This window comes from Anolis carolinensis, chromosome 6 (genome assembly GCF_035594765.1).
Source record: "Anolis carolinensis isolate JA03-04 chromosome 6, rAnoCar3.1.pri, whole genome shotgun sequence".
NCBI classification, from domain to species: Eukaryota; Metazoa; Chordata; class Lepidosauria; order Squamata; family Dactyloidae; genus Anolis; species Anolis carolinensis.
Window position 1 is genome coordinate 67,159,413 of NC_085846.1, and position 22,051 is coordinate 67,181,463.

General features: G+C 44.4%; 1 protein-coding gene across 2 annotated transcripts in view; it reads right to left on the reverse strand.

The window, feature by feature from the left end:
- The window catches only part of myrip (myosin VIIA and Rab interacting protein), a 196,546-nt gene extending 192,038 nt beyond the window's left edge, over nucleotides 1-4,508 (reverse strand). Inside the window, exon 1 of one of the 2 annotated variants that reach the window (XM_008115546.3) lies at nucleotides 3,971-4,508. The gene's annotated coding sequence lies outside the window, so the exon portion shown is untranslated. The remainder of the gene's footprint in view (nucleotides 1-3,970) is intronic. The other variant, XM_008115547.3, reaches the window with a different exon arrangement.
- Nucleotides 4,509-22,051: the final 17,543 nt, after the last annotated feature.

Below are 22,051 nucleotides of genomic sequence, written 5' to 3' on the forward strand. Positions count from 1 at the left end.
TAATGAAAATGTGCTGTCCTTAAGCTAATGTTACAGAAACACACACTCCTCCAGTGTTTTTGAAGAATGCTGCTGTATACACTAGCAATGCAGTGCCACAGTATCAGGGACATCATATTGTGCTTACGCTACATTTACCAGCACCCGCTGGATGAAGCAAAATAGTGTCTGCTTTGTAATAAGAAATGATACATGGAATCGTTTGTGCTCAGATCCGTTGCTTTAATAAATCTGACAAACTATTCTAGCAGCTGGCCGTTAATTCAAGCCTGATTAACACATTCGTGCAAATAAATCAGGAAAAGATAGCAACTCCAAGCCCCTAACACTTATTAGGGTTTCTTTTTACACACAGAAAAGCGGAACTTCGCTGGCAGCTTTTTACATAATTAAAAAGGGCGAAGCTTAAGTGTTCTAGAATTGCAATTTTTGCCATGTGTCATAAAACTACCCTTTTGATGCATGAAACACAAAATTGACACATTATCAAACACATAAGTACAGCATTTCTTCCACTCCAAGACACACTTTCCCTCCTATATAAACATCTCTAAAAATGTGGTGCATCTTGGAATGGCAGGTGTATCTCACATATTTTTTGTTGCTGTAGGTGATACTGAAATTAGGGATTATCTGAGGCTCCTTATACACAGATGTATAAAATCCACATTGAACTGGATTATATGGCAGTGCAGACTCAGATAGCCCAAAGCAGATATAGTGGATATTCTGGATTTTATACAGTTCTGTAGAAGGGACCCTGGATGAGTGTGGAGACAGGCAAAAACGGGAGGGGGGATGCTAACACTATAAATATATGTTGTTGAAGGCTTTCATGGCCGGAATCACTGGATTGCTGTGGGTTTTCTGGGTTGTATGACCAAGTTCAAGAAGCATCCTGTCCTGACATTTCACCCACATCTATGGCAGACATCCTTAGAGGTTGTGAGGTCTGTTGGAATCTAGGCAAGTGAGATTTATATATCAGTAGAATGTTTAGGTTGAGAGAAAAAACTCTTGACTGCCCGAGGCAAGTGTGAATGTTGCAAATTGGCCATCTTGATTAGGATTAAATGGCCTTTCAGCTTCAAAATCTGGCCTTCTTGCCTGGGGGATCCTTTGTTGAGAGGTGTTAGCTGGCCCTGATTGTTTCTTGTCTGGAATTCCTCCTTTTTTTCTTTTTAGTGTTTCTCTTTATTTACTGTCCATATTTAATAGTTTTTAATGTCTACCATAGATGTGGGAGAATGCTTCTGGAACATGGCCATACAGCCTGGAAAACTCACAGCCAGCCAACATAAATATAATTTGAAAGAATGGCTCACTGCCTTGACCTTTGGAGTAGTAGAGCTAGTAGGGCTCCTCTTGCCACAGAATAACCTCAATGGAACTGCAAACATTCATAGAATTTGGCTGCAGAACTTTAAAGAAATTCCAACTCCAAATAAAAATTTTCATCCCATCCATCTGCCCTTTTAAGTGATTATGTCCCTTCATCTCAACCCAACCAAAGTGTCAGCACAGGATTTACCTGCAAAGGCAGCTGAGTGGAAGGGAAGAGCCAAGCCAAATTCCACAGGCAAAAGGGGTAGCCTTGCATTGTGGAGCTATGGATTGTGTCAATCAATTCTCCTTCCTTTCCTTCCTAACCATCTGAGCAAACCCTGGCAAATCTCAGAAGAGCTGCAAGACCAAGAACAAACTACGAGAGTAAAGACAAAGATACACCCAGAGGAAAAGTGTTCTTACCATACATCAAGTGCACCACTGTGCGCATAGTGAAGCTGATGAAGTAACACAACCTATAAACTATAAACTGTCCAACAAATGCTACATTCAGCAAAGGACAAGAAGGATCCTCTCACCTCTGCAGGAGTCTACTCTATACCATGCAGCTGTGGACAAGTCTACATAGGGACTACCAAACACAGCATTGCCCAAACATGAATCAAGGAACATGAAAGGCACTGCAGACTAATTCAACCAGAGAAGTCAGCTATAGCAGAGCAATTGATGAACCAACCTGGACACAGCATATAGAAATGCTGGACCACTCTAAGAGCTACCATGTCAAACTACACAGAGAAGCCATTTAAATCCACAAGCAGGTGGACAATTTCAACAGAAAGGAGGAAACCATGAAAATGAACAAAATCTGGCTACCAGTATTTTAAAAAACTCAATGGTGTGTGTGTGTGTGTGTGTATAATATTTTTTATTTCCTTTGATTAATTGTTTTTAATTGTATTGTTATGTGTTTTAATTTGTATTTTGAATCCTCTGTTTTTTCTGGGCTTGGTCCCCATGTGAGCAGCCCCGAGTCCCTTCAAAAAGATGGAGGTGGGTTATAATAATAAAGTTATAAAATTAGGAAAGTAAATAAAGAACAACACTCAGAAAACAGGGGAATTCCAGACACGAAACAATCAGGGCCAGCTAATACCTCCCGAGAAAGGATTCCCCCAGGCAGGATTCTGCCAGGCCTTGAAGCTGCTAGGCCTTTCAATGCTAATCAAGGTGATTAATTGCAACATTCTCACCTGCCTCCAACAGTCAAGAGTTCTTTCTCCCACCCTGGACATTCCACAGATATAGAAACTTGACTAATTTCCAATATACCTCACAACCTCTGAGGATGCCTGGGAAAGATGTCAGGAGAGAATGCTTCTGGAACATGGCCATACAGACTGGAAAACACACAGCAACCCAAGGCACAGCCCTATATCCCAGAATATCAAGGCAGAAAATCCCACTATGTCTGCTTTGAACTGGGTTATCTGAGTCCACACTCAGATACAGTAGAGTCTCACTTATCCAAGCTAAACAGGCCGGCAGAAGCTTGGATAAGCAAATATCTTGGATAATAAGGAGGGATTAAGGAAAAGCCTATTAAACATCAAATTAGGTTATGATTTTACAAATTAACAGCGCTCCATGCAGTCATGTCCGCCACATGATCTTGGAAGTGTCTACGGACAACGCCGGCTCTTCGGGTTAGAAATGGAGATGAGCACCAACCCCCAGAGTCAGACATGACTGGACTTAACGTCAGGGGAAACCTTTACCTTACCTTTTACCTTTTAAGCACCAAAACATCATGTTATACAACAAATTTGACAGAAAAAGTAGTTCAATACGCAGTAATGTTATGTTGTAATTACTGTATTTACGAATTTAGCACCAAAATATCACGATATATTGAAAACATTGACTACAAAAATGTCTTGGATAATCCATAAGCTTGGATAAGCGAGACTCTACTGTAATGTGGGATTTTCTGCCTCGATCTTCTGGGATACATGGCTGTGTAGAAGGGGCCCCATTCATAGGCTGCTGAACTTTAAAGCAATTTCAACCCCAAATAAAAACTTTCATCCCATCCATCTGCCCTTTCAAGTGATCATCTCCCATCATCTCAACCCAGCGCTTAGCATTGAGCACAGGATTTACCTGCAAAGGCAACTGGGTGGAAGGGAAGAGCCAAGCCAAACTCCAGGGGCAAAAGGGAGTAGCCTTGCACTGGGGAGCTATGGATTGTGTTAATAATCCCCTCGCATTCCTTTCCATCCTGAGGCACAGGCAGATCTGCGAAGGAAAACCTGAAGCAGGAGAGTGGCTCCTAGCTCAGCACTCAGTGGAACCAAATTGCATCAAAACCACCCTCCAGGCACATTTCCCCTTCCCCCGCTGCAGCAGGCACTGCGATAAAAAGGAAGGGAGAAATAAGGAGACTGACAGGAAGCAGAGGCAAAAGAGGTGGACAATTGTCAGACTCAGGAGGAGGCCGAAATGGGAGGTCTCCCTCCCGCCTTCAGTGGGGAGCAGCTGGGTCAACAAGTCCTTCAAATCTCTCTCTTGCCCCTCAGAAACCCACCTCGCGCCTGGAGGTCGGGAGTTCCTGTCAGGCGCCTCCAAAGTCATGAGGGAAAAAGGGAGGGAGAGGCGCAGAAGGGGAGAAGCCACCTCTCACCTTTGCAGCCGAGGAGGTGAACAGCGTCCCAACGCCTGGCTTCCCTCCTTGGACAGAGGAAGCGAGCAGCCTTCCCAGACTGAAGGAAAAAGGGGTTCTCCTTCGGTAGGAGGGAGCGGTCGCCAAACGCTTTCTGGCTCTGGAAGAGGCTGCTGCTGCTCCTGCTTCTCCCCTTTTCCGCACTCTCTGCCCTCTTCTCGCTGCTGCCGACACCTGGCCGGGACCCCAAACGGCCAATCAGAACGAAGCAGCGGGTCCTGGAGGAGGAGGAGGAGGAGGGGGCAAGCGCGGGATGAAGGAGATGAAGGGAAAGGGGGATGGCACGCGGCGGAATGCACCCGCGCGCACGCACGCACGCGCGCGCCCTTGGCCCGGAGCTCTCCAGCAAAGCGCCGTCTTCGCAGCCCTCAAGCCCTCTCCGTTCTCCTCCTCCTCGTCTTCTTCTTTTTTTATTATTATTATCGTTTCCTTTGCCCGCCTTAATAATAAAGGCAGGGCCCACGCGCTGAAAGCTGCTCGCGCGCGCGCTAGTAAGGCTAGGCCGTGGGGGCACGCGCTCCTTGCTTCCCTCGCGCGCGCGCCCCCTCCTTCCCTCCCTCCCTGACGTTGCTTGAGGGGGAAAAGCGTAGTTCAGGAGCAGCGGGAAATGCGTTGGCTGTTGTACCTCTGGGTCTGGGCATGAAAAGGGCACGCAGTGTCCTTAAGCAAGGGGAAGGAAGGAAAGCAGGCAGGATGGGTGGGTCTTCGTTTAATCCAGAGGTTTCGCTAAATTGAGAACCACTGAGCTAAGGGCTGACTAGAAATCGCATTGGAATGCTCAGGAATGTAGGGAGTTGCATCCCTGCCCTTAGCTAAGGGGACAGTTTAGAGGTTCAAACCACCCCCGAAATTTTTCAGGTTCAAAACAAAACTTAGTTTGCTCATGAATTTAACTGGTTAACCGAATCCCCATGCCAGGTCTATGGGAAGCAGAAATTAGAGTCCCTCCAGAACTGCAAGCACAAATTTGGATTATTTACAACAAATTAAGGCCCGTGGGCTGAATGCAGCCCTCCAAGGTCATTTACCTGGCCCCTGTCCTAAACTTTAGACTTAGGGTTGACCTAAGCCTGAAATGACTTGAAGGCACACAACAACAACAATCCTAATTTTGGACTACAGTATAGCCTCGCTTGGAGCCTCCGGTGGCTCAGTGTGTTAAAGCGCTGAGCTGGTGAACTTGCAGACTGAAAGGTCCCAGGTTCAAATCACGGGAGCAGCTTGAGCGCCCGCTGTTCGCTCCAGCTCCTGCCAACCTAGCAGTTCGAAAACATGCAAATGTAAGTAGATCAATAGGCACCGCTCCGGGGGGAAGCTAACGGTGCTCCATGCAGTCATACCGGCCACATGACCTTGGAGGTGTCTACGGACAACGCCGGCTCTTCGGCTTAGAAATGGAGATGAGCACCAACCCCCAGAGTCAGACATGACTGGACTTAACATCAGGGGGAACCTTTACCTTTATATAGTCTTGCTTATCCGTCATAAACTGGCAGGCAGAATGACGGATAAGTGAAACTGACGGATAATAGGGTGGGTGCTCGCTCGCCCACCCTCCCTCCCTCACTCACTTACCAGGCCAGGTCCCAGCAGTGGCAACGGCAGCACCAGGACCTGGTGGTGTGAGTAAGTGAGAGAGCGAGCGAGGGAGGGCCTTTGCCACCCTCCTTCGCTTGCCCACCCTCTGTCCGTCAACTCCTTCGCCATGCAGGTGCCTGGCAGCACAGGGCCCAGCCTGGCGAAGGAACGAGCGAGCAAGGGGGGCCTTTGCCACCGTCCTTCGCTTGCCCACCCTCTGTCCCTCAACTCCTTCGCCATGCCGGTACCCGGCAGCACAGGGACCCAGCGGGGTGAATGAGTGAGAGAGAGAGTGAAAAGGAGAGGACATTTGCCTCAGATAATACGGAGTGTCGGATAAGTGGGACTCGGATAAGCGAGACTCTACTGTATTTCATTATAGTCCAGCCCTCCAACATCTGAGGGACTGTGAATTGGCCCTCCAATGAAAAAGTTTAAGGACCCCTGATTTACACTATCATTTATATCTTTGGAGGAGAGCACTGACCAACCTCGATAAAATAGTGAAGAGTAGAGACATCACACTGGCAACGAAGGTCCACATAGTTAAAGCACTGGTATTCCCTATGGATGTGAGAGCTGGATCATAAGGAAGGAAGATAGACACTTTTGAACTGTGGTGTTGGAGGAAAATTCTGACAATACCTTGGACCGCAAAAAGATCTAACCAGTCCATCCTCCAGGAAATAATGTCCAGCTGCTCACTGTAGGGAAGGATATTAGAGGCAAAGTACTTTAGCCACATAATGAGAAGACAGTAAAGCTTGGAGAAGAGAGTGATGCTGGGGGAAATGGAAGGGAAAAGAAAGAAGGATCAACCAAGGGCAAGATGGAACAATCAGGGGCAGCTAACACCTCCCAACAAAGGATTCCCCCAGGCAGGAATCAGCCAGGCCTTGAAGTTGCAAGGCTATTCAATGCTAATCAAGGTGATTAATTTCAACATTCACATGCCTCCAACAGACAAGAGTTCTTTCTCCCACCCTGGTCCTTCCACAGATATATAAACTACCCTTGCCTAGTTCCCATATACCTCTCAATCTCTGAGGATGCCTGTTATAGATGTGAGCAAAATATCAGGAGAGAATGCTTCTGGAACATGGCCATACAGCCCAGAAAACTCACAACAATCCAACAAAACTGTTTCTGATGACCAAGTGAAAGCTCATTTACTGCAAAATTCAAAGACTCCATTGTCAGGATATGTATTTCCTGTGGATAAGAAGAGGCATCTATGTTTCCAATCCAAATAGTTCAGCAGATTTCCCTGGTTAGCTTACTCATGTCATGTACAAGGTGTACTCTGTAAGTACGGTGTGGTGTTTGGAGGAGAAGTTGGGGGTAAAGGTGGTAATCGGAGCTTGGTGCATTGGGTGCTAAACCATTTGTGTGATGGAATATGCAATAGAGGTCTTCAACAAACACCAAAAAAACAGAGTATCATCAGAACAACTTGTGCTTGGCTGAAAACTTCTTGCTAATTCACAGTGGAAAATGCCTTGATGTAATCCGTCATCATGATAAAGGAAATAAGAAAGCCAAAGAAAACAGAAAAAAACTTCTACCAATTGTGAAAACTATTGTCCTTTGTGGCCGACAGGAACAGACTTAAAGAGGGAACAATAATTCAGGACCTATTACTGTGAAGAATCTTTGCATAATGATACATAATGATTTCAGGGCCTTGTTGAGATCCCATGCCCAATCAGGAGACACTGACCTGAAAAGTCATCTCTGGGGGAAAAAGTTTCAACCCCTCCCGAATTTTTTCTGGCTATGGGCCTGGTTGCATCAAGGGTGTTGCAGCCCAGCCATCTGCTTGATCCCTTTTTTCACCCAAACACCACAAAGATCAACAATAATAAGTTTATTAAGAAAAGAGTATCTAATATAAAAAAGTTCAACATAAGCAGACTAAGCATTCACTAAAGTACCAGCAAAACCCAGCATGCAAAAGCAATTTCCAAGTTATAGCCATGAGCTAGAGTTTCAGGAGCTTAACAAAAAGCAATGACCAACTCTGCATATGAACTCCAAAAATCACCAAAGGCAAAAGGAAGAAATTGTTGTTATACTTAAACTAGAATTCTGTCCAAAAGCTTGAAAACATGAACATGACCATAATCCAAGGCTTGATACTTGAACTTGACTATAATCCCAAAGGCTGGGAACTTGAAACAAGATTTATAATCCAAACATGAACTTAAACAGGAAAACAAGATACAGACCCAAGAACAGAACTCCAATGTGGAGCTCCAGGACAGGAAACTTGACACATGGAAATCCAATGTTGATCTCCCCACTGGACATTGACTCCAATTCCCCCACAGAATCCCCAGGCTCAAGACAGAAAATCCCAACATCATCTTCTGAGGCTTCACAAGGCTCAACACAGGGCGAGAGTGCTGCAGAGCATGGACAGAGGGCACAGCTTTAGTGGTCCCTATCTTCAAGAAGGGAAAAAAAGGACGACCCAAATAATTACTGTCCGGTCAGCCTCACATCGATACCAGGCAAGATTCTGGAAAAGATAATTAAAGAAGTGGTCTGCAAACACTTAGAAACAAATGCGGTCATTGCTAATAGTCAACACGTATTTACCAAAAACAAATCATGCCAGACTAATCTGATCTCTTTTTTTGATAAAGTTACATGCTGGGTAGATGCAGGGAATGCATCTGTAGTGTATCTGGTTTTCAGTAAGGCCTTCGACAAAGTCCCCCATGACCTTCTGGCAAACAAGTTAGTCAAATGTGGGCTAGACAAAACTACGGTTAGGTGGATCTGTAAATGGCTAAGCGAACGAACCCAAAGGGTGCTCACCAATGTGTTGTCTTCATCATGGAAAGAAGTCACGAGTGGAGTGCCGCAGGGTTCCGTCCTGGGCCCGGTTCTGTTCAACATCTTTATTAACGTCTTAGACAAAGGGTTAGAAGGCACGATCATCAAGTTTGCAGATGACACCAAACTGGGAGGGATAGTTAACACTCCAGAAGACAGGAGCAGAATCCAAAACAATCTTAACAGATTAGAGAGATGGGCCGAAACTAACAAAATGAAGTTCAACAGGGACAAATGCAAGATACTTCACTTCGGCAGAAAAAATGGAATGTAAAGATACAGAATGGGGGACGATGCATGGCTCGATAGCAGTACATGTGAAAAAGACCTTGGAGTCCTCGTGGACAACAAGTTAAACATGAGCCTACAATGTGATGCAGCGGTGAAAAAAGCCAATGGGATTCTGGCCTGCATCAATAGGGATATAGCGTCTAGATCCAGGGAAGTCATGCTACCCCTCTATTCTGTTTTGGTCAGGCCACACCTGGAATACTGTGTCCAATTCTGGGCACCACAGTTGAAGGGAGATGTTGACAAGCTGGAAAGCGTCCAGAGGAGGGCGACTAAAATGATTAAGGGTCTGGAGAACAAGCCCTATGAGGAGCGGCTTATAGAGCTGTGTATGTTTAGCCTGCAGAAGAGAAGGCTGAGAGGAGACATGATAGCCATGCACAAATATGTGAGGGGAAGTCATAGGGAGGAGGGAGCAAGCTTGTTTGCTGCTGCCCTGGAGACTAGGACGCAGAACAATGGCTTCAAACTACAGGAAAGGAGATTCCACCTGAACATCAGGAAGAACTTCCTGACTGTGAGAGCTGTTCAGCAGTGGAACTCTCTGCCCCGGACTGTGGTGGAGGCTCCTTCTTTGGAGGCTTTTAAGCAGAGGCTGGATGGCCATCTGTCGGGGGTGCTTTGAATGCGATTTCCTGCTTCTTGGCAGGGAGTTGGACTGGATGGCCCATGAGGTTTCTTCCAACTCTACGATTCTATGATTCTATGGGCAAGTCCATCTTCAGAAGAACTGGTAAGACTGCTAGCTCCAAAAAGTAGAAGATAGACTTTTTGCAAAGTAAAAGAAAAGGTGGAGTATTTCTGGTGGTATTATTGAAAGGATATTCTTCTATAATGTACAAGTACTGTAGTTACAGAAACTGGGCATGAATTTTTTTCTGGAGCCAACTGTCATGCACAATGTGATCCCTATACCTGCATCCAACAATATATGTCTTCTCTTAGAATTTCCTACGCCCTCCCTTTGATAACTTCCTGCAGGAGTCATTCATTTTGATAGGGATCGCTATTATTTACCATTTCCTGTTTCCACTATAACTTGAAGAACATATCCTAGGAGGCTCATGTTGTATTTCAAAGTAAGCGATCATGTGGCCTTCCAGACCTTCTGAGCTTGCAAATTATCATATCCCATAACTGAAGTGATAGATTATGGGGGTTGTAAATTAGAAAAACAAGTGAGCATCCCTTTCTAATTTATATACTACTTCTCATTTCCAAAATGTTTGATCATTTTTGTGTTTGATGTCGCACCAAATATGTGAACCAAATGAAGAGGAGAAAGAAGAAGTTGTCTAAGGCCACAAAACTCATCCTTTGTAGACTGGAGCACTCAAGCCACCTTAGATTTAAAAACTCCTGTCTATGTGCACTGGATGAACCTGCTTTTCTTGTCACTAACATTTACCTTCACTCCCCAAATGTATAGCACATTGTGGTCAAACATCTGTTCAGTGGAGCTGGCAGAACCCATAGCTCTCAAACACTGAAAATCAACTTCTCTTGGTTGGAATAACTTAGCCAGTGTAGTAATCCTAAACAAGAGGAAGCCAAGGAGTTGGGGCTTAATTTTTGAAGTTTCTACCTCCAGGAAAGGTACATGTTCATTTGCACTACAATCGGTGAGTTTTACCTGTATAGCACCTAAATGTGTTTTCAGTTGCTAACAGTATGGAGGCATTTTGAGTGTTTTCTTCCTAAGAAAGATACCAGTAGCCTCACTCAGAACAGAGATAGCCTGGATCTCAAGGGAAGTTACTTTGCTGCTGCTAATAGACTTGGCCTTTTATTACCTGACATTCATTTACGGCTTTTTGCCCCAAGTCCCCACATGGCCAAAAAGGGCAGTGTCTGCTTTGAAGTCCTTCAAGAACATATTAACTGAGAAAATCTGAGACAAAATGTAGACCATTACTTTCCTTCTCCTGTATGTTGTGTATAATATTTGCCTGATGAAGAAACCAGTGTAGCCTTGAAAGCTTGCTTGATGTAATTTGTGTTTTTAAGTTAAATAAAGGTATTGCTATTTTGTGGATTTTGGATTTTGTAGTATTTCTTTAAGATTTCCCTGTGTTGATTTCATTTTGGATGACAGGAAAACAATGGGTCTGATCCTGGGCACATGCACACTGATAGCCTCCTTAGACTGGAGAGCATAATGGATGTAAAGGGTTTTGCTTATTTGTTTAGGGTTACAAATTTCAGTCAAAATATATTCATGAAAAAATATTGATATTATATGCCAGGGAAGGTGACTCACAGACTTCACTCCCAGGAAGCAGCTTCAGATGGATGCTTACATTTGTGAATAAAGGGATGGCAAATGCGTTTACCTAAGGGTTTTGAAATATGCAGATAAATGTTTTTAGGCATATTAATTAAATTAAGCTTTTAGAATGAGAACTTTCAATTATTCTTCAACTGGTCAAAAGCTCTATCTATTGTATCATTGAATACTGAGTCATAGCTGGACAGAGAGCATGCAAAAAGCTGATGCCAAATGGAAAGTGAAAAGATAATATTTTGTGGAGTGAAGCCAACAGTAACTTAGGACTCTTCTGCCCTCTTTCTTGCATTTGCACAACAGCCAGCGATAAGGTAGTGTTATGAAATTTTCCAGAGCCTCTTCTCCTTTATTATGCTTACTTTTTATTATGAACAGGGATGGAGAACAGAAGCAGGACAAAGCAACAGAATGATTTATGAGAAAGTCAAGTGTTTTGTTATCCGGAAAAGGTTGTGACAGAATTGGAAGGAGAACATGTTTCTAGGGATAAAAAGTTTTGTCTCCTATATCATATCTGACCAAATGATCTAAAATGGAAAAAAACAGAAATAGCCAGATTTTTCTTAATTGTTGCAACTTTTGTTAAAATATTTTATCCAATATATTCTGCTCTTTCTAATATATTTTTGAAATGGGAAACCATTAACAGCTGAAATACAAGTGATAGAACAAAATTTGAATTGACACTTGTAGAAATATTTACAAATTGTCTATTGGTAGCATTATCCTATGTATGTCTGCTCTGCATTTCTAATTCTTCTCATTGGGGCTTACTCTCAGGTTTGCCTGTAATATATGACACACATCTAAGACATTAGCATGATGGAATTTAAACAAGTCCTAATACTTATACCTGAGACATTGTATGGCACTACTGTAACAACTCCACAATTTGCGGTACCTTTCCCTCTAGTACTGTAGCATTATAAAGAACAAAGTGAAGCACAGTAGAGTCTCGCTTATCCGACTAAACGGGCTGGCAGAACATTGGATAAGCAAAAATGTTGGATAATATTAAGGAAAGCCTATTAAAGTTATTATTAAGTTATTATTATATTATATATGATTATTAAACATCAAATTACATTATGATTTTACAAATTAAGCACCATAACATCATGTTTTACAACAGAAAAAGCAGTTCAATACACAGTAATGTTATTTAGTAATTACTGTATTTACGAATTTAGCACCAAAACATCGTAATGTATTGAAAACATTGACTAGTAAAAATTGACTACAAATAAAGGTAGAATTGCATAAAATGAACTTAGAGTGACAATACTGCCGGTACTTAAATCTGTAAAAAGTTCAGTCCTTGCTGCCTAGAGAAACAGCTGTGGATCTGGGCGGGAGGCAAACTGTGTTGGATAATACAGAACATTGGATAAGGGAAGGTTGGATAAGCAAGACTTTACTGTACAGTATAACTAACATTTGATTCATCATCAAAATATGCCATATTATGAAATTTGTTATTACGTCTACGTAATAAGCTGACTGGAGATGGAAATGTCTCAGGCCTTGGTCAGAAAACAAGTTGAGTATTCCTTATCTGGAATTCTGAAATCCAAAATACTCAAATTGTTCATGTGGATGGCTAAGATAATGACTACTTTGTTTTCTGATGGGCCAGTATACACAAACTTTGATTCATGCCCAAAATTATTTCAGCTATTGCATATAAAGTTATCTTCTGTCTATGTGTACAAGTTGTATATGAAACACAAATGCATGTTGTGTTTAGCCTTTGGTCCCATCTCCAAGATATCTCATTATGTGCATACAGATACTTCAAAATCTAAAAACCTTCTGGTCCCAGGCATTTTTGATAAGGGATACTCAAGCTGTACTAGCCTTAACTAGAGTTAGGCTCATCAAAACAATGGAAACTACATAAATGTTAGTTTATAGTTCGATAATTGATTCCGTAGATATACTGGTAATCTAGTTTGATCAGAAATTAGGTTTCAGCCACCATGCTTCATTAATCTAGAATGCTTGCTTGAATTTATACAGGTCTCATTGCTGAACACATTTTTCTGTTCTGCCCCAAACCTTAATAATCTCTGGCCACATGCACATGTCACAATCAAGAATTCTTAAAAAGTAATTCATTATGAATGATCAAATCAACATTTATTAAAGTGTTACACTATGCTCCTTTGTTCCTGCTATGCTCCTCTTGCAAATACTTATACAAATCATGGACCACAAGTCCATAGTTAGCTTTTCAGTGTATATGAACCAGAAACTTTGGTTTATCATTTCTCTGAAAAGCCAAAGTCACAAGGCACGATCTGTTGCTGCTTTATGAGTCTGGCTTATTAGAATTTGTAGTTTGCATATTATTGCTAACAAAACCAAGAGTGGAAGATCTGTGGTTTGTTTAACAGCTTCCTGCTGCATCAAGAACAAGTGTGATGCACATAACTTGTAAATAATGTCAAAAACATAGGGACCACCAAACACAGCAGCCAAGCACGAATCAAGGAACATGAAAGGCACTGCAGACTAATTCAACCAGAGAAGTCAGCCATAGCAGAGCACTTGATAAACCAACCTGGACACAGCATATTATTTGAGTACACAGAAATGATCAACCACTCTTAACAACTACCATGTCAGACTACGCAAAGAAACCACTGAAATCCATAAGCATTCAGATAATTTCAACAGAAAGGAGGAAACCATGAATATGAACAAAATCTGGCTACCAGTTTAAAAAAAATTCTAAAATCAGGACAGTAAATAAAGAACAACACTCTGAAAATAGGGGAATTCCAGACATGAAACAATCAGGGCTAGTTAGCACCTCCCAACAAAGGATTCCCTCAGGCAGGAAGCAGCCAGGCTTTGAATCTGCAAGGTCATTAAATGCTAATCAGGGTGATCAATTGCAACATTCACACTTGCCTCAAACAGACAAGCATTCTTTCTTCCAACCTGGACTTTCCACAGATATATAAACCCCACTTGCCTAGTTTTCAACAGACCTCACTCCTCTGAGGATGCCTGCCAAAGATGTGGGAATAATGTCAGGAGAGAGATTCTGGAACATGGCCATGCAGCCCAAAAAACTCACAGCAACCCAATGTCAAAAACCCTAGTTTAAGGAGCATCTCTGTGTGCCTACTGAAACTATGGCAAAATGTGAAAGCTAGTGCATTATTTGTCCTTCAATGGGTTGAAGAAAATCTATTGTGTATTACCAATTGCTTGAGATTTCAAAAACCACAATTTAAAAGATAAATAACTAGTTGGAAAATTGTGTGGGTCAGGCCAAGTACATGGATGGACAAAAGAAGGAGAAGGGATTTGATGGAGCAAACAGTAAAATTGCTGTTGAAGGTGGAAAAAACAAGTGACACAGTGTGTAGACAAAAGCCCCACCCGCGGCCAAGCAAGCTTAAGGCGCGGGAGGGCAGTTTGAAAGACCCCATGAATGAGTCAGACTTGCTAAGGCCGGCTGGTTTGCTGGCCCATCCATGTGAGGGGGCGGAGCAACAAGTGGGAGGAGGCTCTGTAGCGGAACTGTTCCCCTCTTTCAGTTTCCTCCTGATGGCGTGAGAAGAGGTTGTCCTGAAGCAGGCAGCTGGTGATCTGCCCTCCTTCAGGCCTGATGAAGCTTCCTTCCTCTGTCCAGGCTGGTAACTATGGAGTGGGGAGGGATGAGCTAGGCAAGCAGCAGTTCTGGCTGCCCCTTGCTCCAGCACCTTTGGCCTTGGCCCCATCAGGAGCCTTTTGGGTGCCCTTAAGGGGCTCTTTGCCTCCCCTCGTTGCCCCCTTTTGGCCTGCCCTCTCCTGCAGTGGAGCCAGCAGTGCCAGCCCTCCCCTCTGCTTGATCCCTTCATTCACCCTCTGGCAGGGAGGGGCCTTTGGGTGCGCATCCTGTGGTGCCACTGAGGGTCCCCTTGGCCCTTTGCCCCCTTGGAGGGGCCTGTTCTGCCCATACTCAGGGAGGGGAGGGACCTTTCTAGCAGGACTGCAGTTTGAACCCTGGTCTTTCTCTTGTCCCTTTGGAGGCTCCCTGGGCCTCGAGTCCCCTCAGAAGGGCCTTTTTGCACAGTGCCAACTCCTCCTGAATGAAGGCTTGCTTGGCAGGAGCCTAACTCCCTGGGGAGTGCCCTCCCCTTTAGCAGGGTGGCCAATTTTGATTTTGGGCCTAACCACATGGCCAGCAAGAAGCCTGCCTAGGAGTATGGTGGCCATTTTGTCCTCCCTACCTTTGCTTGGCAGGGTGGCCATTTTGATTTTGGGCCTAAGCACAGGCCAGCCTGACTAGGAGTATGGCAGCCATTTTGTCCTTCATACCTTTTGATTTTGGGCCTAACCACATGGCCAGCATGAAGCCTGCCTAGGAGTGTGGTGGCCATTTTGTCCTTCATACCTTTTGATTTTGGGCCTAACCACATGGCCAGCATGAAGCCTGCCTAGGAGTGTGGTGGCCATTTTGTCCTTCATACCTTTTGATTTTGGGCCTAACCACATGGCCAGCATGAAGCCTGCCTAGGAGTGTGGTGGCCATTTTGTCCTTCATACCTTTAACAGGGCGGCCCCTTTTGATTTTGGGCCTAACCACATGGCCAGCAAGAAGCCTGCCTAGGAATACAGTGGCCATTTTGCCCATACCTTTGTTTGGTAAGGCAGCCATTTTGATTTTGGGCCTACCTCATGGTCAGCAGAGACCCTGTTTGATAGTAGGGTGGCCATTTTGTTGTATTTTTTTAAGTCTGGTTTTATGGCAGCCATTTTGTACCATTGAATTTAACCTTTTCCATTGCATTTGGCAGACAGTGCCATTAGGGCATAGGCCATCATTTAGGAACTGACAGCTTTATCTCCTTTACCTAGAGGGGGAACCTCTGATCCAGCGAGAGGCCCCCTCAGGAACTGCAATAGTTTCTGAACGACAGGAGGCTCCTGTGCTCCAGCAGCTGAGCAACGTTGCGATGGGAGCAGCTTCCAAGGGAAGCCCTGTTGCACAGCAAGTAGCTACTACTGCCTCTCGAGCAATGGCTGGGCAGCAGGGGACACCACAGGTTCAGCAGGAGGCTGCAATGGGGGCTGTACCGGTACCCCCGCCGTCTGCATAGATGGCCCAGCCTGGCACTCAGCAGAGTATGGGTGCAGCCACACTTTCTCAGCCACAGTCCCTGGCAGGGTCAGCAATATTAAGTCTTCCATTGCCCTCTCAGCATTCCCCCCCCCAAGAGCTGTAGCAGGGGCTTGGCCTCGGGGATGTGTGCAGGCCCCTGTGGCCCCTTCAGTGCTATCACAGTTACCTCAGGCTCTGCTTATTCTTAGGTGGCCCCTGCAGTGCCTCAGGTTCCTGTCTTCTCCCCTACAGTACTACCAGCACCGCACCAGCCTCCTTCCTATTTTCAGGTAGCGCCATTGGTGACCCAGGCTCCTGCCATTTCCAGCACTATGGCTTCTACAGTGCTCCAGACTTCTATCTATTCTCAGGTAGCACCAAGGGGGCCTCAGGCACCTGCCCTTCCTAGAGCAGTGGCCCCCGCAGGAGTTTCTCCAATGCCTTAGGTTGCACCAGCGGTGCCCTACGTGCCTGCCTTCATGGTTACAATGCAGCAGCATTATCAGCTCCCCAGGCCCCTACATATTCTCAGATGGCATCGTCTATGCCCCAGGCCCCTCCTTACGTAGGTGTTACGCCCTCGGTTTCTACAGCAATAGGCATGCAACCAAGCTTAGTGGTAGGACCTGAGTCACTTTCTGTCAGAAATGCTTTGGCAGCTCCGACATCAACAGTTTCATTAGGTGGCACCACTGTACACACCAAGCCACCAGGAGTCCCTCAGCCACGACAATTTGTTTATGGGCAAAGCTTGGTGGGACAATAGCCCACCTTGCAAGCCTACTCGGCCATCCCACCAGATGACCTGACTATGGAGCTAGGAGATCACCTTACTCAGGGAACCATTGATAAAATCTTGATGGGTGAGTGTGTCAATATATTCTCATTATTTCATAGGGAAATAATAATAATAAAAAAGGATCGGGAACTACTGGATGACTAAGAAAGGCTAACGGTGAAGAAATGAAAAGTGGATAGAACCTGGAATAACTGGCTAGCAGGTTATGTTATCTACATGGGAGTCAGTGTTAGGGTTCAGCCATGCCGGGCTTACACCCTGACCAAATACTTAGACATTATACAGAAAGCTTACACAGGCTATCAAGGCCCCGCATGGCTCTCCTATGAAGAGGCTTTCCGTATGAAGGCAACCTCCTTTCCTACTTTGCCATGGGATATACCATTTTCTGAGATGTGGATGAGGATCATGAACCTGGCACGGCCCATGCTAAAGGACATGTCACACAGTGGCCATTTGTTGGCAAACACTAGTTTTTTCCCTAACAATGCTAGCTTCAAACAAGGGAAACAGAATAAATGCTGCTGGAAATTTGAGATTCAAGGTAGTTGCAATACTAAGGTGTGCCGATTTAAGCACGAGTGTTCATTGTGCAAAAGACCACATTCCTTTCGTAACTGTTCAAAAGAACGCAGCAAAGCACAAGTGTGGATCAGTCAGGCAAGAAACCAAAGTGATGCCCATTGATATCAGGGGACACCCCAATTGCCTGCTAAAGGGCCCCAGCCCAATTAAATTGAAAAACATGATGGGTTGGTTGATGGAGTACCAGATCGTATTCCTGCCAGTTATTTGCTATGGGAATTTTTTCTGAAGGTTTTTCAAATTCCATTTCATGGGGATAGGTGGCCTTTCAGGTCAGGTAACCTCCCGTCCATTGTTGGAATGGGGGATGCAGTTCACCACAAGATCAAAAAGAGGTTTGGGAAGGACATGTAGTGAGTCCCTTTGTGAACCCCCCCCCCTTCTGAATTTGAGGGTCTCGCCATTGGGAATTGTCCCAAAGAAGGCCCCTGGAGAGTTTCGCCTCATACATCACCTCTCATTTCCCAAAGGTGAGTTTGTGAATGATGCCATCCTGGCTGAATTATGCTCAGTGTGGTACACACCATTCGATGATGCTGCCTTGAGAGTTAAAAGGCAGGAACCCGGAGCAGAACTAGCAAATGTGACATTAAGTTAGCTCTCTGTCTGCTCCCAGTGCACCCTCAGGATTTTGAGTTATTGGTTTCTGTTTTGAACAGGCATGCTATAGGGACAGAGCCCGGCCCATGGGTTGTTCTGTGTCCTGTAATGCCTTTGAGCAGTTCAGTTCATTCTTGGATTGGGCTATTAGAAATCTGGCCAGCCAAGGGTGGCACACTATCATCGGCAAAGCAGGAGCAGTACAGTGCAGATACCTAATGTAGCAATTTCACCAACTGGCTGATCACTTTGGCGTACCTCTGTCATGCGAGTAAACAGAAGGGCCAGCAATTTTGAGGGACTGAAATTGATACAGTGGCTCAGAGCTGTCAACTGCCATTGGATACCTGAAAGGTAAGTTAAGTAGTTTTTTAGGTCACCGTAAAGCATCACTCAAATATTTCAAAATCTCATGGGGCATCTTAATTTTGCCTGTCGAGTAGTTGCTCCAGGTAGGTCCTTTTTGCCTCGTTTATGTGAGGCTACGTGTGGTGTCACCAAGCCCCACCACAGAATAGCTATATCTCGGGGCATCCGGGACAACCTATTACTTGGGCAGAGTTCTTAAACTCTCACAACTGTATCTCTTTCTGGAGACACGACTTGTAGTTGCGTGACGCTGAAGATCGCATCGGATCTGTGGGTTTTGGAGTTTACTTTAATGGCCAGTTCAGTGGTCCTCCACAGGAATGTTATCTGATTTAACTGTTTGGAGTTCCTCCCTATAGTGGTCGCTGTTTGGCTATGGCCAACAATGTAGTTCACTTTTGGTTTGACAATGTGGCCATCAGGCAATGTTGGTCTGAAGTTCTGATTGCCTGGTTGGCACTGTTGCCGCGATTACTGTGGCTAAGAGATTGTGAACCCAAAAAACCTGATGTGGCCAGAAGGAAGGTCAATCGGGAAATGAAAACTGCTAGGAGGCAGAGTGAGGGCTGTTTAGTCCCACACAGAGAAACTCTTCAAATGGCCAGAGTTGTTTAGGGCTAATGGAGTTCACCTCTCAGATGAGGGCAATGTTTTGTATGAGAGCAATTTGAAAGAGGGAATAAAAGATTTATTCCACAATTGGGAATAAATTTTCTGCATTGGCATTTGCCTCCCAAACTCAAGAGTACCCAAACTCACCCAAGAACTTCAGGGTTCGTAAATGTGGCACAGTAAAAGATACTCAGGCACCACTGGGGGCCAGCAACCCTAAGGGGTGTGGCAAAATGTTTGGCCTGGAATTTGTCATTCTCACTTCGAGGCCCTGCTTTTCCAGGCTACAGTTCTGACAGCTTTCTTTGGGGCCCTAGAGGTAAGCGAATTGCGGTAGAGTCTCGCTTATCCAAGCTCTGCTTATCCAAGGTTCTGTATTATTCAAGGCAGTTTGCCTTTTAGTAGTCAATGTTTTTGTAGTCAATTTTTCAATAAATTGCAAAATTTTGGTGCTAAATTTATAAATATTACATAATGTTATTGTGTACTGAACTGCTTTTTCTGTCCAGTTGTTATAAAGCATGATGTTTTGGTGCTTAATTTGTAAAATCATAACATAATTTGATGTTTGATAAGCTTTTCCTTGATCCCTCCTTATTGTCCAACATTTTCGCTTATCCAGGGTTCTGCCGGCCCGTTTTTGTTGGATGAGTGAGACTCTACGGTAGTTGTAAGATCACACAGAGATGGCTTGGGCCGGGCGCTGATGAGGCAAGACCTGGAGTTAGGGGCAAAACAGGCAATTTTGCACATACGCTATTCCAAAATGGATCAAAAGGGTAAGGAGACTAAAGTACAGTTACTTGCCTGTGCAGATGAGACCTTGTGCCCAGTGAGAGCCCTGCATCCATACATAGTGGTAAGAGGAAGAGACCCAGGCATTCTTTTTAGGCATGCAAACTTCCTCCCACTTGCAAAATCTCAATTTTGGAGGGTTACATCAAAGGCCCTTCAATTTTCGGGTTTGGGTGATGTCAATTTTGGAACTCATTCCTTTTGAATCAGGGCAGTCATGGGATGTAAAGACCAAGATGTTCAGCACAGTGGGAGATGGCGCTCAAACGCATATCGGCGTTCACAACAACAAATCAGTAGTCATTGACCCTCTTATTTACAGATGCAGACCACTTTGCAGGCGTGTCCTCATCTGTGGCCATAGTTTGGTGTTCTGGGAGGAGAGAAATGCCCGACTAAGTTACTTTGGGACCCAGTTGGGTTTGAGTAACCAGGTTGAGGAGAGGTGGGGACCTCCTCTCGATATGGTAATTGTACATTTGGGCGGCAATGATTTGGGTCTCTTCCTCAAGCCCTAAAAGATTTCAATCTCATCAGGCAACGGTGGCCTGGAGTTCTGATTGCCTGGTCGGCACTGTTGCCACGATGGCAGTGGCTAAGGGATTGTGATCCCAAGAAGCTCGATGTGGCCAGGAGGAAGGTCAATCGAGAGATGAAAACTGCCATGGGGCAGAGTGGGGGCTATTGAGTCACTCACAGAAACGGCCAGTGTTAGGGCCGATGGAAATCACCTCTCAGAGGAGGGGAATGTTGTGTTTGTGAGCGATTTGAAAGAGGGAAGAAAAGATATGTTGGCCAGCCTAGTGGGAAAAAGGGATGAGGCAGACGCCTGACCCTTTTAGTGGCATGTTTAAGGTTAAATAGGTATGGTAGGCACCGTGGCACCCCCCCCCCTTTAGGGGTGAAGAGTGGATTCCCCAAAAGTCCCCATAAGTTTTCATAAAATGGGAGCTACCCTTGGGGCTGGATTGAGGGTTCTCACTCTTGAAAGACTCTGTGGTTTGGGAGAGAGCGCCCTCAGGATGGCCTTCCAACTATGATCGGCCGAGGGTGCAGACTAAGAATTTTTGGTCGGCCTTCGGGATCCTTGGTGCACGCATGTCCTTGGAGGTGGTCAGAGGGAGTGACACCTGGACCCGGGACGAGGCTCACTAGGTGGCCATTCACCCATGATTTACACCAGGGGTCCTCAAACTTTTTAAGCCGAGGGCCGGTCCACAATCCTTCAGACTGTTGAGGGGCCAGATTATCATTTGAAAAAAAAATGCAAATAAATTCCGATGCACACTGCACATGTCTTATTTGTAGTGCAAAAACAACAACAACAACAAGACCAATGAAAGAACAATACAATATTTAAAAATAAAAACAATTTTAACCAACATACATTTATCAGGATTTCAATGGGAAGTGTGGTCCTGCTTCTGGCTAATGAGATAGTCAAGTTAATTAGGATTGTTGTTGTTGTTGTTGTTGTTGTGTGCCTTCAAGTCATTTCAGACTTTCGGCGATCCTAAGTCTATTTATTATTTATTTATTTACTGCATTTATTTACTACATTTATTTCCCGCCCTTCTCACCCCAAATGGGACTCAGAGTGGCTTACAAATTATATGTACATACAATATATTATATTATTAGCCTAGCACAATATTAGCATTATATATTACTATATTGAACTATACCACTATACTGTCATATTATATGTAATATAGAATATATAATTAATATTATTATATGGTATTATTATTAGTGTTATATTGTATTACATTATAATATTATTATCAATATTATATGTATACACAATATATTATATTATAAAACTGAGGGCGGGGGCCAGGTAAATGAGCTTGGAGGGCCGCATCCGGCCCCCGGGCCTTAGTTTGGGGACCCCTGATTTACACTTTGTGTGTTTTTACAGATTTTCCCTCTACAGGTTATTACCAGTTCTTTCAATAAATAGGTCAGAGAATGGCCCTTTAGATCCATTTTCTTGTGTCTGGCTCTTTATTTCATGGTGGGAGTTCAAAATGATCTTGCTAAATGAGTTTCCCTCCACTAGGCCACCTCTCTCTCTATGAAAGAGAGATCAAAGAAACTGGATTTTTTAAAACTTGAAAATTGATTGCTGCTTCCAAAAGCTATATCTTATATGTTTTGGGATGCATAAATGAATGTGTAAGTACC